Here is a 24,514-nt window from a genome sequence, read left to right as displayed (position 1 = left end):
ACGGCTAACAATCCGCATACATGAACATCAACTAGCCACGAAACGACACGACCAGCTATCCTTAGTAGCCACATACACAGACAACAAGCAACATGAATTCGACTGGGACAACACTACTATCATAGGGCAAGCCAGACAGAGAACAGCCAGGGAATTCCTAGAGGCATGGCATTCATCCACAAACTCCATCAACAAACACATCGACCTGGACCCAATATACCAACCACTACAGCGGACAGGTGAAACTGACAACCGGAAGCGGCAGGGACAGACCACTATAAACACCGGAGGAAACATCAAAGAAGCGCTTTGCAGGAGACTCCCAAGCACTGATGATGTCGCCTAGCCAGGGGACGAAACGTTTGCAACAAAAACTTCCAGCTCGGCGAACAGAACCACAACAACGAGCACCCGAGCTACAAATCTTCGCACAAACTTAATATTGTGGTAGCTAGACTTCTCCCGACTTAGTACTTTCACCCAAGGATTACTCCTGTCCTTAAGCATAAGCAATGTGAAACTTACAGAATTATGGTCACTGTTCTTGAAATGCTCCCTCACTGAAACTTTGATCACCTGGTAGGCTCATTCCTCAATACCAGGTCGAGTATGGCCTCTTCCTGAGTTGGACTATTTACATATTGTTTCAAAAAAAAAGCCTGGACACACCTAACAAATTCTGTGCCATAAAACCCCTGCCACTAAGTTAGTCCCAGTCAATACAGGGGAGATTAAAATTGCCCACAGCAACCCTGCTGGATTTGTCCCCTGGCTGTTGGGAGGCCTCTAGTCAATCCAAAGTGACTCCACTCTTCCTTTTCCTGATCTCTACCCATGTCGCCTTGCTGGATAAATCCTCTAAGGTATCTTTACTCAATACACCTGTGATATTTTCCCTTATCAGTCAAGCAACACAGCTCCCACCTCTTTTACATCCCTCTCTGTCACACCTGAAACATTTAAATCCTGGAACATTAAACTGCCAGTTTTGTCCTTCCCAGTCACTGTAATAGCTATGCCAGAATTATATGTATTAATCTCAGCTCTAAATTTATCCTCCTTACCTGTCATACTCATTGCATTAAAACAAATAGATCTCAGACCAGTAATCTTCCACATTCAGTGATCTCCCCCTGTCTGCCTTTCCTCATAGCCTTAGTCTCAGACTCCTCCTTGGTCATTTTACTTGCTGACCTTCTGCTCTGGTTCTTGCCCCTGTCTCTCTAGTTTAAAATCTTACGAGTGAACGAGGAAACTTCCCTGTCAGGATATTGGTTTCCCTCCAGTTTAGATGCAACCTGTCCTCCTTGTACAAGGTACATCTGCCCAGAAAATATTCCAATGATCCACAAACCTGAAATCTTCCCTTGTACACCAATCCTTTAGCCATATATTTAACTGTACTACCTTACTATTCCTAGCCTCACTGGCACGTGGCACAGACAGTAGTCCCAAAATTACAACTGAATTCCCTTTTCAGAATTCCATATCTCTCTTTCTGCATGTTAGCAAGATGTTGGTGTATTGTACCTTTAAGAGAGTTAAAAGCTATCAGAACTACCTGACAGTGCCAGTGTTCTGAATAAGGTACAATGTAACATGTGGTCCAGCAGCTGGTAGCTGGTTGCCTGGAGACAAAAAAACAAATTTGAATTAAGCCAATCAGTTTAAAATTATAGTTTCCCCCCCCCAAAAATAACAAATTCCAGTCAAGTTTGAATTTCATTTATTGACACTATTAAAAGCCAATGGCACAATCCAATGCTTTGGGGGTAGAAGACGGGGAAGAATTGAACAGTTGAGAGAGAACTGCCAAAAGACCAACAGATGTAGGCGCTAGTCAGAACTCTCTGAGAGGTACCTGTCTAGAGAAGGAGTTTGCACAGAAAAACACATTGACACCGACCCCCTGGAGAGCAAATCTACAGAGGAAGATATAAAATGAAAATTCGATCTCTGGCTGATTTTGAAATTTGAATTTTTCAGTCAATCTTAATCAGGGATTTTATCAGACCAGTATTATAGAAGAGAAGGTAAAAGATAGGTTAGAGGAAGGAGTTATAAATAGCTGTTAGTTAATTATTCTCTGTTATACTTTAAGAAATAAAGTTATTAATTTTTACTTTAAATAGTTCTTGGCCTCTCGGATTTTCAGATTACTGCACGGGTTAAATCCTTTCTGCGTTGCGAGTTTAATTAAGCAGGAGGGTTTACCTGTGTCGTAACAGTTTGGGGGCCCATCACTGGAATTTGAAAGGTTTGGGGGCTTTTGTCTGCGATTTGAACAGTTTGGGTCTTGGATTTGGGACTTGAACTGATTTAGACAGATTTGAATAGATTTGAGGGTACAAAAAATCCCAGCAGATTTAAACACTTGCAGGTTAGTGTCCTAGATCTTTAGATAAAATGTAGGTGAGGCAATTTGTTTAATTTTGGTGACTTGTGGTTGATTAAATTAAAAGTGAGAGAAATGGCTCTTAAAATTTCTAAAGAGGTTCTAGGATTTGAAGATGATCCTCAAATTTGCCAAGAAAGTTTAGAAGGCAAGAAAAAGGCCATATTTTTAGAATTAGCAAATAAATTAGATTTGGGTTTAACCGAGGACAAAAGGAAAGCTGAAATTGTAAGGGAGTTACTCAAACACTTAGGTGTGTCAGAGAAACAGACAAGTGCAGTAGAGGTAGAAAAACCTAAATTACAATTGAGGAAAATTGAGTTAGAAGATAAACAGAGAGAGAGAGGAAAAAGAAAGAGAGAGAGGAAAAGGAGAGAGAAAGAAGATTCTTGGCTGAGCAAAGAGAGAAGAAAGGGAGAGAAAAAGAGAGAAGGGGAGAAAAAGAAAAAAGGGAGAGAGAAAGAGAAGAGAGAGGAAAAAGAAAGAGAGAAGGTTTTTAGCTGAGCAAAAAGAGAGAATTTGAACTTGAGAAGTTGCGACTTAGTCAGCAAAGTCAAGTTAACAGAATGGAGATTAAAAGAGAAGATAATGATGTATACAAATATGCCAAAACTCTGCCACATTTTGATAAGAAAGATGTTGAAGCCTTCTTTATTTCATTTGAAAAATTGGCAAGGCAGATGGAGTGGTCTGAGGATTTATAGGTAATGCTAGTTCAGACTAAACTGATAGTGCGGCAAATACCTTACTAGCTCTGCCTGTCAGATGAGATGTCAAGAGATTATGAAGAGGTCAAACAGACTATTTTAAGTGCTTGTGAATTGGTACCAGAAGCATATAGACAGCAGTTCAGAAACACAAAGAAGGAACCAGGTCAGACTTATTAGATTAGATTACATTATAGTATGGAAACAGGCCCTTCGGCCCAACAAGTCCACACCGACCCGCCGAAGCGAAACCCACCCATACCCCTACATTTACCCCTTACCTAACACTACGGGCAATTTAGCATGGCCAATTCACCTGACCCTGCACATCATTTTGGACTGTGGGAGGAAACCAGAGCACCCGGAGGAAACCCACGCAGACACGGGGAGAACGTGCAAACTCCACACAGTCAGTCGCCTGAGGCGGGAATTGAACCCGGGTCTCAGGCGCTGTGAGGCAGCAGTGCTAACCACTGTGCCACCGTGCCGCCCACGGTTGACTTATGTTGAGTTCAAAAGAATTAAACAGTCATTTTGATAGAAGGATGCGTGCTTTGAAAATAGTTATAACCTTTGAGGCTCGAAGAGAGATTACTTTGCTGGAGGAATTTAAATTTCACAAAGTGAGAAGGGCAGCAGAATTACCAGATGAATGCATGTTGGTGCATAAGGCAAGCTTCTGGCCAGAATTTCATCCTGTGAGGGAAAGAAGTTGGGATCCTACACTACAAAACCAAGAATAGAGAACACTGGTAAGAATTTACTACATGTTAAAGAATCCCAAGAGTGTGAAAAGGAGGTGAAAGGCCTCAGGGGTTTTCACTGTAATGGAGTGGGACACAGAAAATTACAATGCCAGTGCTTTCCGAAGGGCACTAGGAAAGGTGTTTTCACTGCCAGAAAGTGCGACATGTAAAGTCACAGTACTGGTCATTAAAGAAAGGCAAGGTGAGAAAAGATGTGGTAAAAGAAATTAAGTCAGTAACATCAGTGAACATAGTACAGGAGACCACAAGAAGGGCTGAGGAGCTGCAGGAAAGTGTACAACCTAGGCAGGGGCTGGGTTTGGAGTTAGTACCTGATCTCTCCAAAGAATTTGCCTTTGTGGGTAAAGTTTGCTTAGAAAGTACAGGGGGAGAAGGACAACAAGTTATAATTTTGAGAGATACAGGATCTAACCAGTCGCTGATAGTAAGAGATGAGTGAATATGCACTCTTTTTGATCTGTTACCTGAGAGTGTGAAAATTTGTGGGATAGATGAACAGAAATTTAATGTCCTCCTATGTAAGATCAGGTTGGTGTGCCAACTCAAGACAGGGGAAGTTACAGTGGGAGTGATTGACAGAGTGTCATTTCTAGGAATTCAAATTGTTCTTGGGAATGATTTGGCAGGATCCAAGGTGGGAGTGAGACCTCTTGTGGAGAAGCCAAAGGAAGACCAAAAACCTGAGGAGTTAAAACAAAAATATTTTCCCAGACTGTGTAGTAACCAGATTCCACTATCATAAGTCACAGCATGAAGCAAAAAGTAAAGAGAAAGATGAAGGGGTTGAGGTTCAGTTAGCAAATACCCAGTTTGTCATAATGGTGCAGGAAAAACCTGAACAGACAGAGGGTCAGACAGAAGTGCTTAGTCCTGAAAGGCTAAGAGATGTGTGGATGCATACTCTGAAAAGGAGGCAGAGAATATTTCAAGGGTTATTTTCTGAAAGTTAGAATCCGAAGATGGAAATGGAGACCATGGCGGGTTAGTACCGAGGAGAAATGGGCCGAAGTGCACTGGATTTTGTTGCCAATAGCATACAGACAGGACGTGTTACGGTTAGCACACAAACTGCCAGTAGGAGGTCACCTAGGGGATTGAAAGACTCAGGCTAAGGTACAAAAACATTTTTATTGGCCTGGAATGCACAAAGATGTGATCAACTTTTGCTGTACATGTCATACATGCCGTACGTAGGTAAGCCACAAGCAGTAATAAAACCAGCGCATTTGTTGCCATTTCCCACATTTCAAGAACCTTTCATATGGGTTATAATTAATTGTGCACGTCCCCTCCCAAGTACTAAAAGTAGGAACCAATACGTGTTAACCATAATGGATGTGTTGACCGGATTTCCGGAGGCAATTTCGTTATGGAATATCAAGGCAAAAAGGATAGTAGAGGAGTTAGTAGCTCTCTTTACGTGGTTTGGGCTACCCAGAGAGATTCAGTCGGACCAAGAGTCAAATTTTACTGCTATGCTGTTTAAGGAGATTTGAGTGCATACTATCAGGATTACCTGAATGATTGATATCAAGGTATCCCATTCGTATTATTTGCCATTAGAGGACGCCCCAAATGAATCTACTCAGTTCACTCCCTTCGAGTTAATAATTGGACATGAAGCGAGAGACCCTTTGAAATTAATTAAAGAAAAATTTACAGGATCAAAGTCACAGATCTCATATTTAGATTATGTATCGGAGGTGAGGGAGAGATTAAATTGAGTAGGTGAGTTAGCTAAACAGCACCTAAAGAGGGTACAGTATAGAATGAAGCAAGTGGCAGATAAAAGCTCTGAGACTCAGACATTTTCCCAAAAGGGATGACGTGTTAGTACTGTTACCAGTGATAAGAGATCCCTTCAAAAGCAGGTTTAGTGGTCCCTATCAAATTGAGTAAAAGCTGAGTCAGGTGAACTATGTAGTAAAGATGCCTGATAGAAAAAAAAACTGTATCAGGTATGTCATGTGAACATGTTGAACCTGTATTATACTAGAGAGAAAGAACTGGAGAAACAGGTGTTAGTTACTGCCCCACAGAGTGAGGAATCCAATCCAGATGATGTGGATTTTGATGTGCCTCAAAATAGATTTAAAAATGAAGAAGTACTTGAGGAATGAGATTGGTTAGTAAGCTATCTGTCTCAGGAGCATAGAACACAGTTGAAAGATTTGTTAGTGCAGTATAAGGATATATGTAAAAATCAGATGGGGAGGACTAATGCTATTCTACATGAAGTCGACATAGGGAATACTGCTCCAATAAAACAACACCTATGTCGGCTTAATCCTTTCAAAGCCAGAAGGAGGTGAAGGCCATGCTCGACGAGGGCATCATCGAATCAAGCCAGAGCAAGTGGAGTTTGCCAACTGTCTTAGTTCCCAAACTGGACAGGACTCGATGCTGCGTGGACTATTAGAAGGTCAATGCTGTTACAAAATCGGACTCATATCCAATCAAGTTGGACTTAATGCTTAGTTACTGGCAGGTACCTTTATCAGAGTCAGTGAAAAACATTTCTGCATTTACAACCCCAGATTGGCTATATCAGTTTAAAGTGATGCCCTTTGGAATGAAGAATGCACCCACCACATCCCAAAGACTCAAACAGAATTGTGGCTGGGTTAACAAACTGCAGGATCTATTTGGACGATGCAGTGATCTTTAGTATGTCCTGGAAAGAACACATCAATCAGTTGGCAAAGCTCTTTGAACAACTATGAGAAGCAGAACTGGTGATAAGCTGAATTCGCGAATGCAGAGGTGACATTCTTGGAACATAGCAACGGTCATGGAAGGTTGACCCCACAGAATGCAAAGAAGAAGGCCATCAAGGAATTTCCACAACCAACCTCGAAGAAAGAGGTGATTCAATTCTTAGAACTTAGCAGATTCTATCGGAAGTTTGTTCCAAACTTCAGCAGTATAGTGGCACTGTTAACTGATTTGCTGAAGAACACAATGTTTTGGTGGATGGAGCAATGCCAGGAGGCATTCGACCACTTGAAATCAATATTAACCATCAAACCAGTTTTAGCTGCACCATTGATGTGAGTGACATAGGAGTTGGAGCTGTACTCCTACAGGAAGATGAGGATGGGATTGAACTGCCAGTTGGTTACTTTTCGAAGAAGCTCAACATTCACTGGAGGAAATACTCCATGATCGAAAAAAAGCTATTGAGTCTGGTACTGGCCTTACAACATTTTAATGTGTCTGTCACGAACAATGTGTCAGAGACAGTTTTGTACACAGATCACAATCTTAGAATGCTTTAAAGACTGTACGTTGGAGTCTAATGTTATAGACTTTTAATTTTAAAATCGTACATGTGAAAAGAAAGTAATTGCAGATGCTGATAAAGTTTAAATGAGATTTGTATTTATATCGGAAGAAGTTAAGGTGAACTTGGATTAAAGTTAGCAGTATATTATGGTAATGTGTTTAAAGAATAGAAAAAAAAATGAAACCAACTTTTCATTATGATGGTTCATTCTTTCTTAAGGGGTGAGGTGTTATGAAGATGTGGGTGTACTATAGCTTTAAGAGAGCAAATCTACAGAGGAAGATGAAACGAGAAGATTCAACCACTGGCTGGTTTTGAAATTTGAATTATTCAGTAAATCTTAATTGGGGGTTTTATTGGACTGGTATTATAGAAAGAAAAGTCAAAGATAGGTTAGAGAAAGGAGTGTCCAAGATAATACTCGAACACATAATTCCCAGATACGGGATAGTGGAATGCATAGATTCAGATCAGGGAAATCATTTTACTTCCAGGGTACTCCAGAGAGTAATGAAGGGGTTAGGAATCTCTTGGGAGTTCCACATCCCTTGGCACCCACCTTCATCAGGAAAGGTTGAGAGAATGAACCAGACACTCAAGAAGCAGTTATCTAAATTATTAGTAGAAATCAGACTCCCTTGGACTAAGTGTTTACCTATAGCCCTCTTGTGAGTGCGAATGGCCTCAAGGAAAGATATGGGGAGGTCCCCTTATGAGATATTGTTTGGCTTGCCCTATCTAGGAATGAAAAGGGAACTACCAACCCTGGAGACTAAACAGAGCTCAGTCCGAGTCAAATTCTGAAACAGCGAATTTTATTGGAATGTTCTTGCAAGAAGGGGTGACTAGCAAGTAGCCACACCGATCCAGAAATTACTCCATAATTTATACAGTTTAATTCTCGGTACTTCCCCGTTTACCTCATTGGCCTTCAAACCTATCAATATTCCTTATTGTGTTCTGCCCCTGCCTAGCTGCGGTCCGCCCTTGTTTACTTCTCACCCTACTCCAAGCCGGGCGACCCTCACCCCATCCCTTATTTGTAAGTGACTTGGCTCGCTTCAGTGCTGACATGAGGGAAATGCACTGAACTTGGCATATCTTGATGTTCTTTTCACCTTATCTGCCTGTCTGTAACATCTTCCATTGTTTTCAGGCACATTTCATTCCTGTATGCACATTTTAGCTAATGAAAAGTAACTATGTTTTTCTTCCATGTAGTTTTTATTTTTGCCTTACATAAGCAATCATTAATTCAGCTTTTGGCTGATACTGGTGTTAATAAGCAATTATTAATTTGGCTGAAACAATTATATACTGATGTTAATAAACAATTATGGTTGCAGAAGTAACACTGTTTTACCTATATCCCACAATTTCCCCCTTTTCTTTAATTATCATTTGTTATCTTCTGCATTTTTTAAATATATGTCGCTTCCAAATTGACCAGCATCTTTTCCGAATTTTCATTTATTTTGGAAATCTCCCCAAGGTCACTTATTCCATCATTAACAGGTAGAGCCCTTCCCCCCCCCGATTGTTCGTTAGAGGCATTTGTGTGGCCAAAGCTGTTTCAATCAACCTTTGGATTAACCCTGGTGCGCAAGGTAGGATACGGCATCCTACTGCGATTAGTACTCCCACCACTACGATCAAGGAAGTAAGGACTGAAACCACCACACCCTTCCACTTTCCAAACCACAATTCTAGCCAATGATGTACTGACTCCTGAATTTTCAGCTAGTTCTTCAGCTAGTGTTGTTAGACCTTGCAGGGCTCGAGTAATAGACCCATCTGGGGCTGTGTTATTTGGAATAAAGGTACAACAGCTCCCTCCTAACATTACACACACTCCCCCTTTTTCTGCTAGGATCATATCTAGGGCCATTCTATTCTCCCAGGCCATTCTGCTGGTTGCATCAAGTTGTTCAGCTCTAGTGTAATTAATGAACCTTTGCTGATTATAGAAAATATAGTTTATCCAATCCACATTTTTGTTGACTATTACCCACCAGAAGAGGGCTGATTCAAAACCTGCCAGGATCTGGTTATGAGCCTTGAACTCATCAGGTACCCCTCTTGGGACTCCGAAGAGTCTAGATATACCTGATCATCAAACAAAGTACCCAATAGTGATCTCTTACTTTGTCCCCCTTACTTTACTATCTCTTTCTTTTCAAATGCCAGGGTGAACAGAATTACCAATTGTACAATTGCACTCGTGCCCCTCCAATCTGGAGGTCGGGTGGGTCTCAATATTTTCCCTCCGCAGTACCACCATAGATCCGCTTGGGGAATCCTTAATGCTGAGTAGTTCCCTCCCTTTTCTGTCACATACTCAATCTCGGTACATGATTTCAGCTCCCCCAAATATCTGGACCGATCTGTTCCTCACCTGTTTACACACGATGTGTGATTTCCAACCACAGCAGAAAACATGGGGTGTATACATTTCTTTAAGAACAAATCTTTAGTCTCCAGGGTTGGCAGTTCCCCTTTCATTCCAAAATAGGGCAGGCCAAACAATATCTCATAAAGGAACAGCCCTATATCTTTCCTTGGGGCCGTTCGCACTCACAAAAGAGCTATAGGTAAACACTTAGTCCAAGGGAGTCTGGTTTCTACTACCAATTTAGATAACTGCTTCTTGAGTGTCTGGTTCATTCTCTCAACCTTTCCTGATGAAGGTGGGTGCCAAGGGGTGTGGAACACGCAGGAGATTCCTAACCCCTTCATTACTCCCTGGAGTACCCTGGAAGTAAAATGAGTTCCCTGATCTGAATCTATGCATTCCACCATCCCGTATCTGGGGATTATGTGTTCGAGTATTATCTTGGACACCCCACGTGCGGTGGCAGTGGCTAAAGGGTACGCCTCCACCCATCCAGATAGGTGATCAACCATTACCAGTATATACCTCAGTCTTCCCACTTGGGGTAATTTGGTATAATCCATCTGAATGCTCTGAAATGGTCTTAGCCCAGGTTCTCTCCCTCCTGGGACTGGTTTCCTTAACACCTTCTTGTTTTTTTTTTACATGTTATGCATCCCTTACATATCTGTTTGGCTCTTGTATATGTCTCTTTGCATCCATATTTCCTTAAGACTAAATCACACATTGCTTGCACTCCCCAATGACTCCCCTGATGGAGGACAGCCATAATCTCTCGTATCATCATTTTATTCAACATTTCCCTCCCATTGGGTAACATCCAGCACCCATTCACTGTCTTTGCAGCTCCTAAATCTTTAAGTTCCTTTTCCTTCTTTGCAGTAAACAACGAGGTACCCTGAAGATCTGGAATTGTAGGTACTAGGGAGTATATCACTGCCCCCTGTGGATTCAGGGCCGCTTCTTTAGCTACCTCATCGGCCAGTCTATTTCCCCTTACTTCCGGTTCATTCCCCTTCTGATGTCCGTTTGTATGAACTACCGCTATTTCTCTCGGGAGTAACCGAGATTCCAACACTTGTTTTATCAATTTCTTATGTGTTAGTTCTTTCCCTCTGCTATTTATAAGTCTTCTTTCTTGCCAAATTTTTCCGAAGGTATGTACCACTCCAAACACATAATTGGAGTCTGTATATATTGTTCCTTCTTTGTTTTCGAAGGTTATGAGAGCTCTTTCTCGGGCATAGAGTTGACAAGTTTGGGCTAACCAGCCGTTAGGCAGTCTTTCAGCCTTGATAATGCTTCCCTCTATCTACAACAGCATATCCATTGTGCCTTTTTCCCTCAATCACCCCGGAGGACTCGTTGATAAACATCCGAGCTCCCACATGCAACGGTACATCCCTTAAGTCCATCTTTAGTCTGATATTCAATAATATCAAGGCAGTCATGTTCTGGATTGTCAAGGGCCACCCCGCCTCCCAGCCACAGAAATGGCGCTGGATTCAAGCAACTGTCTGTGACTAACACAAGGTCATTCTGCTCTATTAAGATCGTCTCATATTTCAAGATCCTAGAGTCTGTGAGCCATCATCCTGCTTTCTGGTTTAGTATGGTCCGTACCTGATGTGGGGGGCTGACTATTAAGGCTCCCCCAAAAGTAAGTTTCCGACTCTCCTCGACCAATAAGGCTGTTGCTGCCACTGCCTGCACACACTCTGGCCAGTAATGTAGCTTTCCATTCTTTAATTAACAATGAATCAATGCAGTCATGTTTTAAATTAACCATGAATCAATATGACAGGTCACTGAGAATGTGTGAAGGAATCCTGCTAATTAATATTAATTCAGGCTAACACAATTGATTTATTATAAATATTAATTATTAATTATATATATTACATAATTCAAGGTGGAAACGCAACAGGTGACTAAAACATTTTTAAAACTGTAATTGCGCAGTTCTGTTTGTTCACCAGTCACTTGTGCCTTCTCATTCTGTTTCTGTAATTGTTTTGCTCGAGTACATTCATTTTTAAGAACCTCAACAGATTTCATTGCACCATTTGCAGTTAATTCAATCCCCAATTTGGTGGCAGCATCTTGTCATGAGCGCAAAACTGATTCTTCATGCCTCTCATCACAAAACTGTCGCCATAATCCAATTAACTCTTTTGTTCCCGCTGCCTTGGGCTTAAAATTTAAGGATGACCTTGCTGCCCCCGTATCGACTAGGAAAACTACGTCCTCTTTGTAAGGTCCCACCTTTAAATTTATCAAGGGTTCCTGGTGGGTCCCCGGGGGCAGGAACCCCTGACACCCCTATTCTTCATCAAGGTTCATAAACGGTACTGCCTTTGCTTCCTTTTCAGATCTGGTCACTGTCTCTTAAAGTGACCTGTCTTTCCACAGTGATAACATCCTGCCTGTGGGAATTTCCACTTCGATCCTTGTTCCTGTCCACCAGACCCCTTAACATCTCCCAGTTCTCTTCTCCTCCCTTTATTTTCAACATGCTGCCCGCCACCATTCCGGTTTCCTTCTCCTTTTAATTTGTCCTTTTCTTTTTGCCTTATCAACTGTGGCTATCATTATTTATGCCTTTTGTTTCTGCTTTTCATGTTACATTGCTAAATCAATTGCTGAGCAGATTTAACCATGGCCATTCTTCATTATCCAATGTTTTGTTCAGACCTTGATTTTTTTTTTAAAGAAATATTGCAGGGTTAAAGATGTCTCTGAGCAGGCACAGGGTGGCACAGTGGCTCAGTGGTTAGCACTGCTGCCTCACAGCGCCAGGGTCCCAGGTTTGATTCCAGCCTCGGGCGACTGTCTGTGTGAGTTTGCGCATTCTCCCTGTGTCTGCCCGGGTTTCCTCTGGGTGCTCCAGTTTCCTCCCACAGTCCAAAAATGTGCAGGTCAGGTGAATTGGCCATGCTAAAATTGCATTATTCAAAAAGAAATGGGTCTGGGTGGGTTACACTTGGAGGTCGGTGTGGACTGGTTGGGCCGAAGGGCCTGTTTCCACATTATAGGGAATCTAATCTAATGTTGAACTAAAACTTCAACTGTCCTCCATAAATCGCTTTTATGTAAGGATAAAAGAGATTAGTTAGAAACTTATAGTAAGGCAGTCATGACCTGTAAAAAGAATAGGAGTTAACATTTTATTTCATAATCACTGTAAAATCCTTAACCTTAAAAGAAATCATGTTAAGTTTCCATAATAGAAATCAGATTCAAAACAGTCCCAGATCTCAAGCTCCAGGGAACAAAGCACATTCAATCACCAACAAACAAATGTGCATTCAAACCGAATCACAAAATGTTAAAAGTTTCCATGAGCTGTACAGCTCTCTCTCGCTCTCTCTCTCTCTTTCTCTCTCTCTCACACTCACACACACACACACGCACACGCGCATACCGTATCTCACAGACGCTTTCTGAGCTTCTCGCAACAACACCTCTCGAGGCTTCTCGCTCCACCACTCTATCTTTTGATTCTTTTTCTGGATGTCTGGCCATGATTTAGTTACGAAGTGTACCCTCAGTAGCCCTTCAGCTACTTGCCCTTCCGTCACAAAGCATAATCTGATTCCTCATGAATGTAAGGCTGTTTTCTTTTGACATATAAACTCAAATATTTACAAACACAGTCTTCTTCCGACCCGTACTTTGGCCAGAAGACGGCGGGACGGAGAATGGATTCCTTAGTCCATACAAAGCAACAATATTTAATCATCTTTTTCCTTTTGTTTTGCCTCGTAATCATCTTTTCCTATTCCACAACATCCTGCCCAACGGACTTTGTGGAGGTATGTTGTCAGTGACCCCGCCTCCATTTCCATTTTCTTTTTCACCGGAGGCTTTTTCCTTTCCCTCGGCACAGTCCATATTTAGTCCCTTATTAACTACTAGAACTCAATCCCAGCCACCAAGGCAGTACTTAAAAGTCAATTTTCCTACCTTAGTCCGTGCACGGAGTTGCCTGGCTCCCTGTGCCTACTTACAGCCTTTCACCTGATTCAGATAGACTCTCATTGGATCTCGATCAGTAACCAGAAGGGGAACCCACCGCCAAGGAGCATGGGACTGTTCTAAAAGGAACGGGATGCATCTTCCAGCTGTTGACAGTGCCTACCCTGCTGGTGATGATGGATACCCCAGACGAGCGCCCAAATTGCGAGAAACAGAGCTCACGATATAATAAATTTCAGTCCGAGTCAAATTCTGAAGCAGCGAATTTAATTGAAACATTCTTGCATGAAGGGGTGACTAGCATATAGCCGCACCGATCCAGAAATTACTCCACAATTTAATTCTTGGTACTTCCGCGTTTACCTCATTGGCCTTCAAACCTATCAATATTCCTTATTGTGTTCTGCCCCTACCCAGCTGCGCTCCACCCTTGTTTACTTCTCCCCCTACTCCAAGCCAGGCGACCCTAACCCCATCCCTTATTTGTAAGTGACTTGGCTCACTTCAGTGCTGACATGAGGGAAACGCGCTGAGCTTGGCATATCTTGATATCCTTTTCACCCTATCTGCCTGTCTGTAACATCTTCCATTGTTTGCAGGCACATTTCATTCCTGTATGCACATTTTAGCTAATGAAAAGTAACTATGTTTTTCTTCCACGGTTTTTATTTTTGCCTTACGTAAACAATCATTAATTCAGCTTTTGGCTGATACTGGTGTTAATAAGAAATTATTAATTTGGCTGAAACAATTATATACTGATGTTAATAAACAATTATGGTTGCAGAAGTAACACTGCTTTACCTATATCCACAGTTACTTTTCGAAGAAGCTCAACATCCACCAGAGGAAATACTCCACGATCGAAAAATAACTATTGAGTCTGGTACTGGCCTTACAACATTTTAATGTGTATGTGTCAGAGACAGTTGTGTACACAGATCACAATCTGCTGACATCCTTAGAACGCTTTAAAGATTGTTCGTTGGAGTCTAATGTTACACTTTTAATTTTAAAATCGTACATGTGAAAAGAATGTAATTGCAGATGCTGATAAAGTTTAAATGAGATTTGTATTTATATGGGAAGAAGTTAAGGTGAACTTGGATTAAAGTTAGCAGTATATTATGGTATATTAAAGAATAGAAAATAGCAGTATATTAAAGAATAGAAAAAAAAATGAAGCCAACTTGTCATTATGATAGTTCATTCTTTCTTAAGGGGTGAGGTGTTATGAAGATGTGGGTGTACTGTAGCTTTAAGAGAGCAAATCTACAGAGGAAGATGAAACGAGAAGATTCAACCACTGGCTAGTTTTGAAATTTGAATTATTCAGTAAATCTTAATTGGGGGTTTTATTGGACTGGTATTATAGAAAGAAAAGTCAAAGATAGGTTAGAGGAAGGAGTTGTAAATAATTGTTAGTTAATTATTCTGTTATATTTTAAGAAATAATCTTATTAATTTTTACTTTAAATAGTTCTTGACCTCTCGCATTTTCACAGATTACTGCATGGGATACATCCTTTCTGGTTATAAATTAAGCAGGAGAGTTTACCCCTGTCATAATACATACATAATTGGTATCGATATGGACCATAACCTCTTGACTGCTCACCCTCGCCTTTCAGAATATAAGATTAGATTAGATTACTTACAGCGTGGAAACAGGCCCTTCAGCAACCCACCCAGACCCATTCCCCTACATTTACCACTTCACCTAACACTACTATGCACAACATTCAATGCCTCATGGATGCTCTGTACTAAGTCCATCCACAACTCCAGCTGCTCCATTTAGAAAATCAGGACTTGCAGCTGAACAGATTTCCTGTATATGTAGTCCCATGGACAATGGAAGCATCCCTGATTTCCCACATATTGCAGTAGGAGCATTTCAAAGCACTCTGTTCTCCTGCCATTCTGAACTTTATCAACTAAATCAATGTTTAAGAGTCATACAACACGGAAAATACCTTGGTTATGCACCTTATCTGTGCACCTCATGATTTTTTATACTTCTACAAGGTCACCCCTCAGCCTCCTCCATTCCAGGGGTAAAGTGTCCCAGTCTATCCAGCCTCTCCTTATAATTCAAACCTTCTAGTCTCCAAAATATTTTTATAAATCTTTTTTGCGTTCTTTCCAGTTTGTTCTAGATCCTTCCTTCAGTAGGATGACTGGAATTGTACAAAGTACTCCAAATGTGGCTTTACCAACTACAGACAACAATCCAGAAAATGACTGATAACCTTATCCATGAATCAGGAGGAGAAAGTGAGGACTGCAGATGCTGAGATTAGAGTCGAGAGTATGGTGCTGGAAAAGCACAGCTGGTCAAGCAGATTCTGAGGAGCAGAAGAATCGATGTTTTGGGCATAAGCCGTCCATCAAAAGGCTTCTTCCAAAGGATCCTTCCACATCCGATAGAAATTTACCTATACCTCCACCAATGTCATCTACTGTATCCATTGCACCCGATGTGGTCTCCTCTACATTGGGGAGATAGGGCACCAACTTGTGGCTCATTTCAGAGAACATCTCTGGGACACCTGCACCAACCAACCCCACCGCCCCATGGCTGAATACTTCACCTCCCCCTCCCACTCCACCAAGAACATGCAAGTCCTGGGCCTCCTCCATCACCAAACCATTACCACCCGACACCTGGAGGAAGAATGCCTCATCTTCCACCTTGGGACCCTGCAAAACATGGGATCAATGTGGATTTCACCAGTTTCCTCATTTTCCTTCCCCCTACATTATACCAGTCCCAAGCCTCCAATTGGGCACAGCCCTCTTGACCTGTCCATTGTGTTTCCCAGCTATCTGTTCCACCCTCCTCTCTGATGTATCACTTTCTTCCCCACCTTCATCTACCTATTGCATTCTCAGCTACCTCCCCCCTGAACCCTGACATCTGTCCTCTTCCTATCACCCCTCAATTTAAAGCTATGTCCCTCGCGCTAGCCGTCACCATCTGAGGAAAAGGGCACTCACTGTCCACCCTATCTAACCCTTTGATTTTCTTATATGTCTCAATTAAGTCACCTCGCAACTTGCTCTCTAACAAAAACAGCCTCAAGTCCCTCAGCCTTTCCTCATAACACCTTCCCTCCATTCCAGGCAACATCCTAGTAAATCTCCTCTGCACCCTTTCCAAATCGTCCACATCCTTCCTATAATGTGGTGACCAAAACTGCATACAATATTCCAAATGCGACCGCACCAGCATTTTGTACAGCTGCAGCATCACCTTGTGGCTCCGAAACTCAATCCTTCTACCAATAAAAGCTAACACACTGTATGGCTTCTTAACAACCCGATCCACCTGGGTGGCAACTTTCAGGGATCTATGTACATGGACACAGATCTCTCTGTTCATCTACACTAGCAAGAATCTTACCATTAGCCCAGTACTCTTTATTCCTGTCACCCCTTCCGAAGTGAATTACCTCACACCTTTCCGCATTAAATTCTATTTGCCACCTCTCAGCCCAGCTCTGCAGCTTATCTGTGTCCCTCTGTAACCTCAACATCCTCCAGCACAATCCACAACTCTGCCTACCTTTGTGGCATTCGCAAATTTACTAACCCATCCTTCTATGCCCTCATCCAGGTCATTTATAAAAATGAAAAACAGCAGTGGACACAAAATAGATCCTTGCGGTACACCAGTAGTAATGAACTCCAGGATGAACATTTCCCATCAACCACCATCCTCTGTCTTCTTTCAGCTAGCCAATTTCTGATCCAAACTGCTAAATCACCCTCAATCCCATTTTGTACAATAGCCTACCATGGGGACTTATCAACTGCCTTACTGAAATCCATATACACCACATTAACCACTTTATCCTCATCCACCTGTTTGGTCACCTTCCCAAAGATCTCAATAAGGTTTGTGAGGCACATCTTATTTTTCACAAAAATGTGTTGACTGTCCCTAATCAACATATTCCTCTCTAGATGATTATAAATCTTATCTCTTATAACCTTTTCCAACACTTTACCCACAACCGAATTAAGGCTTACAGGTCTATAATACCAGGGTTGAAAATGTGTTGCTGGAAAAGCGCAGCAGGTCAGGCAGCATCCAAGGAACAGGAGAATCGACGTTTCGGGCATAAGCCCTTCTTCAGAATTCCTGAAGAAGGGCTTATGCCCGAAACGTCGATTCTCCTGTTCCTTGGATGCTGCCTGACCTGCTGTGCTTTTCCAGCAACACATTTTCAGCTCTGATCTCCAGCATCTGCAGTCCTCACTTTCTCCTATAATACCAGGTAGTCTCTACTCTCCCTCTTAAACAAGGGAACAACATTTGCTTTCCTCCACTCCTCTGGCACTATTCCTGTAGACAATACTGACAAAGATCAAAGCCATAGGCTCGGCAATCTCCTCCCTGGCTTCCCAGAGAATCCTAGGATAAATCCCATCCGGCCCAGGGGACAACTATTTTCACACTTTCCAGCAAGTGCTAACACGTCTTCCTTGTGAACCTCAGTCCTGTCTGGTCTAGTTGCCTGTATGTCAGTATTTTGCTTGACAACATTGTCTTTTTCCAGTGTGAATACTGACGAAAAATATTCATTTAGTGCTTCCCCTATCTCCTTAGACTCCATGCACAACTTCCCACTGCTATCCTTGATTGGCCCTAAACTTTTTATGGTCATTCTTTTATTCCTGATATACCTATAGAAAGCTTTAGGGTTTTCCTTGAACCTATCTGCCAGTGACTTCTCATGTCCCCTCCTGGCTCTTCTTAGCTCTCTCTTTAGGTATTTCCTAGCTAACCTGTAACCCTCAAGCACCTGAGCCTTCACGTCTCATCCTTACATAAGCCTTTTTCTTCCTTTTGACAAGAGATTCAACTTCTTTAATAAATCACGGGTCCCTTGCTCGACCACTTCCTCCATGCCCGACAGGTACATACTTATCAAGGACACGCAGTAGATGTTCCTTGAATAGCTCCACATATCAATTGAGCCCATCCCCTGCAGTTTCCCTCCCTATCCTATGCACCCTAAATCTTACCTAATTGCATCATAATTGCCTTTCTAGCTCTTTCCATCGTTAAACTAAACATAACCGAATTGTGATCACTATCACCAAAGTGCTCACCTATCTCTAAATCTAACACTTGGCCAGGTTCCTTACCCAGTCCCAAATCCAATGTGGCCTCGTCCCTTGTTGGCTTGCCTACACACTGTGTCAGGAAACCGTCCTGCACACATTGGACAAAAACTGACCCATCTAAGGTACTCAAACTATAGCATTTCCAGTCAATATTTGCTCCAGCTCATAACAACTACCCCATTACTCTCGCTCCTATCCAGAACGGTCTTTGCTATCCTTTCCTCTACATCACTGGAACTACTTGGAGGCCTATAGAAAACTCTCAACAGGGTGACCTCTCCTTTCCTGTTTCTCACCTCAGACCATACTATCTCAGTAGATGAATCCTCAAACATCCTTTCTGACACCGTAATACTACCCTTGACTAACAATGCTACACCTCCCCCTCTTTTACCATCTTCTCTATTCTGAATGAATCATCTAAATCCCAGAACCTGCAACAATCATTCCTGTCCCTGCTCTATCTTTGTCTCTGAAATGGCCGCAACATCGAAGGCCAAGGTACCAACCCATGCTGCAAGTTCATCCACCTTATTCCGGATGCTCATGGTTTTGAAATAGACACACTTCAATCCACTTTCCTGCTTGCCAGTGAACTCTTGCAACCTTGAAACCTCATTTCTGACCTCACTCTTCTCAATCTCCTGGACACTGGAACTACAATTTAGGTTCTCATCCCCCTGCTGAATTGGTTTAAACCCTCCCAAAGAACATTAGCGAATTCATCAACCTTCCCCGCTGCCCCTCCCCTCCCCCCCAACAGGATATTAGTATCCCTCTGGTTCAGGTGGAGACCATCCTGTTTGTCGAGGTCCCTCCTGCCTCAATGAGCCCCAATTATCTAGGTGTCTGAAACCCTCACTCTTGCACTATCACTGTAGCCACGTATTCTCTCCCTATTCTTCTCCTTGCTAGCACATGGGATGGGCAACAAATCAGAGATAACAACTCTGTTTGTTCAAGCACTAAACTTCCACCCTAGCTCCCTGAATTTCTGCTTTAAATCCCCATTCCTTTTCCCATCTATGTCGTTAGGGCCTATGTGGACCACGAATTGGGGCTGCACCCCCAAAGGATCCCGAAAACACAATCAGTGACATCATGAACCCTGGCACTTGGGAGGCAACACACCAAATGTGAGTCTCTCTTGGATCTCCAGCAATAATGCTACTAGTAAGGGGGGTGGTGTGTACCTAACGAGAGAGTCATAGAGGGAATGGTCTCTGCAGAATGCTGATAGGGGTGGGAGGGAAATATATCTCTAGTGGTGGGGTCTGACTATAGGTAGCGGAATAGGTGGAGGATGATGTGCTGCATCCGAGGATTGGTGGTGGAGTGTGGGGGGGGGGGAGTCTAGTCCAGGTAGCTGTGGGAGTCAGTAGGTTTGAAGTAGATGTCTGTGTTGAGTTGGTCTCCAGAAGTAGAGACAAAAAAGGTCCAGGAAGGGGAGGGGAAGGAGCTGTCCAATACGGTCGTTTCAGAGAACATCTCTGGGACAAGACCAAACAACCCCATCGCCCTGTGGCTGACCATTTCAACTCCCTTTCTCACTCCACGAACAACATGCAAGTCCTGGGTCTCTTCCACTGCCAAATCCTAGCCACCGATGCCTAGAGGAAAAACATCTCATCTTCTGCCCTGGGACTCGCCACCCACACGGTATCAACGTCAATTTCATCAGTTTCCTCATCTCCTCTCCCCCCACCTCATCCCAGATCCAACCCACCAACTCAGCAATGCCCTCTTGAACTGTCCTACCCTGTCCATCGTCCTCCCATCCTAGCTACTCCACCCTCCGCTCCAGACTATCACCAATCACCCGTCACCTTAATCTACCTATTGCCTTCTCAGCTATCTTCCCCCCAGCCCCCTATCCCTATTTATCTTTCGGTCCCCTTCCCTCACTCCCTAACCCCCATATTCCTGATGAAGGGCTTATGCCTGAAACATCAATTCTGCTCCTCAGATACTGCCTGACCTGCTGTGCTTTTCCAGTACCAAACCCTTCAACTCTAATCTCCAGCATCTGCAGTCCTCACTTTTCCCTAGTCACTGATGTGTTCACTGTATGACATTCATGTGTTCACTGTACAGTCTTACTATGTTCACTGGATGTGAAATATCAGTCCATCCACTGACTTTTCCTTGAGACTGTGTTTGCAGGACACTTTAGACAACTATTTCTGCATATCTCTGTAACTGTCTTGAGAAACACAGCGCCATAAAACATAGGGGCAGGAGTAGGCCATTTGGCCCCTCGAGCCTGCTCCACCATTCAATATCAGCATAGCTGATAATCGAACTCAGTACTCTAATCCCACCCTCCCACACTATTCCTTGATCTCCTTAGCCATCAGAGCTGTATCTATCTCCTTCTTGAAAAAAAATGGCTTGACCTCAACCATTTTCTGTGTTAGTGAATTCCAAAGACACACCACTGCAGATGAAGAAATTTCTCCACATCTCATTCCAAACTATTTGCCCCTATCCTTAAACTATGACTCCTGGTTCTGGATTCCCCTCCCATCAAGCACATCCTTCCTGAATCTAACCTGCTTAATCCTGTTAGAATTTCATAGGCTTCTGTGAGAATGTCCCTCATTCTTCTAATCTCCAATGAATACAGTCCTAACTGATACAATCTGACCTCAGTCTGTCTTGACATCCCAATGATCAACTTGGAAAACCTTCACTGCACTCCCTGTATACCTAGAACATCCTTCCTCAGATAAGGAGATCCAAACTGCACACAGTACTCCAGGTGTAGCCACTGCCCCCCTGCCCCCCCACTCAATGCCATGCACAGTTGCTGAAAGACAGCCTTGTTGCTGTACTCTAATCATCTCAGCTACAAAGGCAAATATGCAGTTTGCCTTCTTTACTGCCTGCTGCATCTACGCTTACTTTCAGTGACTGGTGCACTGGGACACCCAGGTCTCATTGAACATTCTCCTTTTCCATATATTTCCATTAATAATCTACCTTCCTGTTTTTGTTCTCAAGACAACCTACATTTATCTACATTATACTGTAACTGCATTTTCCCATAAATTCAGCCTGTTCAAATCACATTGTGACATCTATTCACCCTCCTTACCCAGCTTTGTGTTATCTGTTAGTGTTGAGAAATTATATTTAGTTCTGTCATCTAAATCATTAACATATGTTATAAATAGCTGGGAGCATTGTACCGACCCTTGATGTAACCCACTAGTCACTGCCTACTATTTAGGAAAAGGCCCATCCATTCCTACTCTTTGTTTGCTAACCAATGTTCTACCCTTCTCAGTGATAGTAAGGACTGCAGATGCTAGAAGTCAAAGTTAATAAAATGTGCAGTTGAAGAAACACAGCCGGTCAGATAGCATCAAGTCAGCAGGAAAGTTGATGTTTTGGGTCAGGACATCTACCCATCTCAATACATTACTCCTAATCCTATGTGGAGAAAGTGAGGACTGCAGATGCTGGAGATCAGAGCTGAAAATGTGTTGCTGGAAGAGTGCAGCAGGTCAGGCAGCATCCAAGGAGAATCGACATTTTGGGCATGAGCCCTTCTTCAGGAATGAGGAAAGTGTGTCTAGCAGGCTGTCCACCGTCACTATCCCATCATCATCCATGTGCTTACCCAAGGACTGTTTAAATGCCACCAAAGTGGCTGAGTTAACTACATTGGCAGGCAGGGCATTCCCAGCCCTTAGTACTCTCTGAATAAAGAACCTGCCTTAAATCTATCACCCTTCAATCTGTAGCTATGCCCCCTCGTGCATCTCAGGAAAAAGACTTTCACTGTTTACCCTACCTAATCCTCTGATCATCTTGTATGTCTCTATCAAACCCCCTCTTAGCCTTGCTCTCTCCAATGAGAACAGACCCAAGTCTCAGCCTTTCCTCAAAAGACCTTCCCTCCAACATCCTGGTAAATCTCCTCTGCATCTTTTCCAATGCTTCTACATCCTTCCTGTAATGGGACAACCAGAACTGTACACAATGTTCCAAATGGGGCCGCACAAGCATTTTATATAGTTGCAGCATGACACTAAGGCTCCGGAACTCAATCCTTCTACCAATAAAACCGGACACACTATATGCCTTCTTAATTGCACTATCAACCTGGGTGGCAACTTTCAGGGATCTATGTACATGAACTCCAAGATCCTTCCGCACATCCACACTACTCTGCCTTCCTGTTATTCTTGCCAAAGTGAATCACCTCACATTTATCTGCATTGAACTCCATTTGCCACCTCTCAGTCCAATTCTGCAGTTTATCCAAGTCCCCCTGCAGCCTGCAACATTTTTCCACACTGTCCACTACTCCTGCAGTGTCATCTGCAAACTTACTAACCCAGCCACCTATGCCTGCGTCCAAGTCATTTATAAAACGAAAAACAGCAGTGGTCCGAAAACCACACCCACGAGTAACTGGATTCCAGGCTGAATATTTTCCATCAACTGTCACTCGCTGCCTTCTTTCAGAAAGCCAGTTTCTAATCCAAACTGCTAATCCACCTTCAATCCCATTCCTCTGCATTTTCTCCAACAGCCCTGAAGAAGCGCTTATGCCCGAAACGTCGATTCTCCTGTTCCTTGGATGCTGCCTGACCTGCTGCGCTTTTCCAGCAACACATTTTCAGCAGCAATTTTCTCCAACAGCCTACCAAGTGGAACCTCAAAGGCTTTAGTGAAGTCCATGTATACCACGTAAACTGCTCTACCCTCATCTACATGCTTGGTCACCTTCTCAAAAAACTCAATGAGGTTTGTGAGACATGACATGCCCTTGACGAAACCATGTTGACTAACTGCAATCAAATTGTTGCTTAGAGTCATAGAGTCAGAGATGTACAGCACAGAAACAGACCCTTCGGTCCAACCAGTCCATGCCGACCAGATATCCCAACCCAATCTAGTCTCACCTGCCAGCACCCGGCCCATATCCCTCCAAACCCTTCCTATTCATATACACATCCAAATGCCTCTTAAATGTTGCAATTGTACCAGCCTCCACCACATCCTCTGGCAGCTCATTCCATACACACACTACCCTCTGCGTGAAAAAGTTGCCCCTAAGATCTCTTTTATATCTTTCCCCTCTCATCTTTCCCCTCTCACCCTAAACCTATGCCCTCTAGTTCTGAACTCCCCGACCCCAGGGAAAAGACTTTGTCTATTATTCTATCCATGCCCCATAATTTTGTAAACCTGTATAAGGTCACCCCTCAGCCTCCGACACTCCAGGGAAAACAGCCCCAGCCTGTTCAGCCTCTCCTTGTAGCTCAGAACCCTTTCAAGTTTCACAACATCTTTCCGATAGGAAGGAGACCAGAATTGCGCGCAGTATCCCAACAGTGGCCTAACCAATGTCCTGTACAGCCGCAACATGACCTCCCAACTCCTGTACGCAATACTCTGACCAATAAAGGAAAGCATACCAAATGCCTTCTTCACTATCCTATCTGCCTGCAACTCCACTTTCAAGGAGCTATGAACCTGCACTCCAAGGTCTCTTTGTTCAGCAACACTCCTTAGGACCTTACCATAGTGTATACGTCCTGCTAAGATTTGCTTTCCTAAAATGCAGCACCTCACATTTATCGGAATTAAACTCCATCTGCCACTTCTCAGCCCATTGGCCCATCTGGTCCAGATCCTGTTGTAATCTGAGGTAACCCTCTTCGCTGTCCACTACGCCTCCAATTTTGGTGTCATCTGCAAACTTACTAACTGTACCTCTTATGCTCGCACCCAAATCATTTATGTAAATGACAAAAAAGTAGAGGGCCCAGCACTGATCCTTGTGGCACTCCACTGGTCACAGGCCTCCAGTCTGAAAAACAACCCTCCACCAACACC

The 24,514-nt window shown here is 43.0% G+C and overlaps 1 protein-coding gene across 1 annotated transcript in view; it reads left to right on the top strand.

Moving 5' to 3' along the window:
* The window catches only part of LOC122541479 (carcinoembryonic antigen-related cell adhesion molecule 6-like), a 163,129-nt gene that overhangs the window by 95,713 nt on the left and 42,902 nt on the right, over positions 1 to 24,514 (top strand). The gene's annotated exons all lie outside the window — the stretch shown is intronic.

The sequence above is a fragment of the Chiloscyllium plagiosum genome, chromosome 37 (genome assembly GCF_004010195.1).
Source record: "Chiloscyllium plagiosum isolate BGI_BamShark_2017 chromosome 37, ASM401019v2, whole genome shotgun sequence".
NCBI lineage: Eukaryota > Metazoa > Chordata > Chondrichthyes > Orectolobiformes > Hemiscylliidae > Chiloscyllium > Chiloscyllium plagiosum.
Note: the sequence above shows the minus strand (reverse complement) of the source record. Positions and strands in the feature narration are given on the sequence as shown.